Source organism: Sinocyclocheilus rhinocerous, unplaced genomic scaffold (genome assembly GCF_001515625.1).
Source record: "Sinocyclocheilus rhinocerous isolate Xijiao unplaced genomic scaffold, SAMN03320098_v1.1 scaffold2541, whole genome shotgun sequence".
Taxonomy (NCBI): Eukaryota; Metazoa; Chordata; class Actinopteri; order Cypriniformes; family Cyprinidae; genus Sinocyclocheilus; species Sinocyclocheilus rhinocerous.
In genome coordinates, this window is record NW_015631094.1 from 154,751 (window position 1) to 157,383 (window position 2,633).

At 43.5% G+C, this 2,633-nt stretch overlaps 1 long non-coding RNA gene across 1 annotated transcript in view; it reads left to right on the top strand.

Moving 5' to 3' along the window:
- LOC107741591 (uncharacterized) overlaps window positions 1-1,646 on the top strand; it is a 9,978-nt gene extending 8,332 nt beyond the window's left edge. The window contains exon 4 of the long non-coding RNA XR_001640213.1: window positions 1,573-1,646. This is a non-coding gene — a long non-coding RNA (uncharacterized LOC107741591). The remainder of the gene's footprint in view (window positions 1-1,572) is intronic.
- Window positions 1,647-2,633: the final 987 nt, after the last annotated feature.

Below are 2,633 nucleotides of genomic sequence, written 5' to 3' on the forward strand. Positions count from 1 at the left end.
GGCGGAGCAGGCAGACTCGGAGGCCATGGCGGAGCAGGGAGTTCAGGAGGCCATGGCAGAGCAGGCAGTTCAGGAGGCCATGGTGGAGCAGGGAACTCAGGGGCCCATGGCGGAGTAGGGAGCTCGGGAGGCCATGGCGGAGCTGCCTCCGAGGCCGCAGCCCCATCCCCTGCTCCGGCCTCTACGGTCTTACTACCCCCCCCAAAAAAAATACTTGGGCACGCTTACGGGCTCCAAGGCCCTCTCAGGGCCAAAACCGGGGACTGGAGCCCTCCCTGGGCTTAACTGGGGATCAGGAGCCCTCCCTGGGCTTAACTGGGGATCAGGAGCCCTCCCTGGGCTTAACTGGGGATCAGGAGCCCTCCCTGGGCTAATCTGAAGATTCGGAGCCCTTCCTGGGCTGAACTGGAGATCAGGAGCCCGTCCTGGGCTAAACGAGGAATCAGGAAACCTCCCTGGGCTTAACTGGGGAACTGTGAAGCGCTTACGAGGAGCTGGCACTGGAGGGTGCTCTGGAGGAGCAGGCACAGCAAGGCTACGGGGGAACTGGGCAGCCGGCGGGCTTGTCATTGCAGTGACCGGCAGGCTTGCGTCAATGGCGGCCGGCGGGCTTGAGAGAGCCGCGGCCAGCGGGCTTGACTTCGCAGCGGCCGGCAGGCCTATCTTCGGAGCGGCCGGTGGGCTTGAGTGAGCCGCGGCCGGCGGGCTTGACATCGGAACGGTAGGCGGGCAGGAGAGAGCCGCCGCCGCTGCAGGCGGGCTTGACTCGGGAATGGCCGGTGGGGACAGGAGACTAACCAAATATGGGCATAAACACTGGGACACAGGGAGTACATGGGGAACAAAACACAACACAAGCCTGACAATAGGGGTGGAGCTACTATTCAATCAATTGAGTAACACTTTTGGGACCAGTTCTCACTATTAACTAGTTATTAGCATGCCTATTATTAACATATTGGCTGTTTATTAGAACTTATAAAGCACATATTCTGTATGACCATATTCTACATCCCTAATCCTACCCAGTACTTAAACTTAACAACTACCTTGCTAACCATTAATAAGCAGCAAATTAGGAGTTTATTGAGGCAAAAGTCATAGTTAATGGTTTGTTGATAGTGAGAATTGGACTTTAAAATAAAGCGTGACCATCAATTCATCTAAAATATTGATTTTATATTACTATGTAATTTTAATTATGTTATTAACTGAAATAAAATAAAATATAAAACACATAAATTCGTTTTATTTTTTTTATAGCTGCCAAAGCATAATTTCTCATTTTTATTCAGTTTAACTTGATGTACTAAAACAGTATAAAACTAAAACTGAAATAAAAATTTTAGATAGATAGCATATTTTCAGGAATGTGTCATTGTCATAGTTTTCTTTTTGAATCCAATTTGTCCAAGTCACACTGATCAAAATTCAAAAAGTTATATTTTGCATAAAAACAAAGCTTAATTCTGCAAAGCTTTATTAGGTGTGACGTGGTTTTATTTATGAGTATGATTTCATAATCTTATTTCATGATCGTATCTTGTTCCTTTTGTCTGTTTATTGATTTAGAATCAGACTGATTCAGACCGATACCTCTCAAAGATCATGAGATTGAGATGAGGAAATCCAGTTGATGGAGTTTGATTACCAGAGGGAGAGAGAGAGAGAGAGAGAGAGCGAGGATGAAGAGCTGAGAGGCTGCTGGCAGATACTCAGAAGAGTGGCAGTGTGTGTGGAGAAGGTGCCAGGAGGACGTGTCACTTGTTGGCGATTTGGAGCCGAGAGCTCCTACACTGCGCCGTTCTGTGGCCTGCTGCATTTAACGGGATTGGCTGATGGACTGGGGACTGAGCCATTAATCTCTCCTCCCTCTTATCCAATTACAGCACCTATAGCGGAGCGGAGCAGAGCAGAGAAAGCAGAGCGTTTGTGCCAAATGCCAGCAGCAAGTCACAACACACAATCACAGGGGAATCTAAAGGGGACATAAAGGTGTAGCTCACCTTAAAATCATCTTGTCATTATTTACTCACCCTCTAGTGTTTCCAAACCTGAATGCTGTTATTTTTCTGTGGAACAGAAAACTAGAAGTTTTTGAAGAATCTTTACGCAGCTCTTTTCCACACAACAACAGTTCATAGTGACCATAGCATCCATTAAGCACAAAAAATAAAAATACTAAGAGTTAGTCCATACAACTCATTCACTATATTCCAAGTCTTCTGAAGTCGTGCAATAGCTTTGTGTCAGAAATAGATTTAAGTTTTTCAGTGTTTTTCACTGATAAAAACAGTAAGTTGAAGTTTTAGATTGCAAAAATAGTTCTATAAAGCATTAGTTTATTTTTTTTTATTTTGTATTTCAGTTTTAGTCATTTAACATCTATTCCAATAAGCCACCCAGGCAAAACTTGTATTTTTTTTTTCATTTAATATTTATCTTTTGTTTAATTTCAGCTTAATTCCAATTACCAAAAATAATTTGTATTGATTTAATTATAGTTATTATTATTATTAGTTAACAATTATAGAACTGGTATGAATATGACTTCAGAAGGCTTCTGATATACCAAATGTAGTTGTATACTGTTTTTTTTACAGCTCAAAACTTCCTTTACAGTGAAATAAACA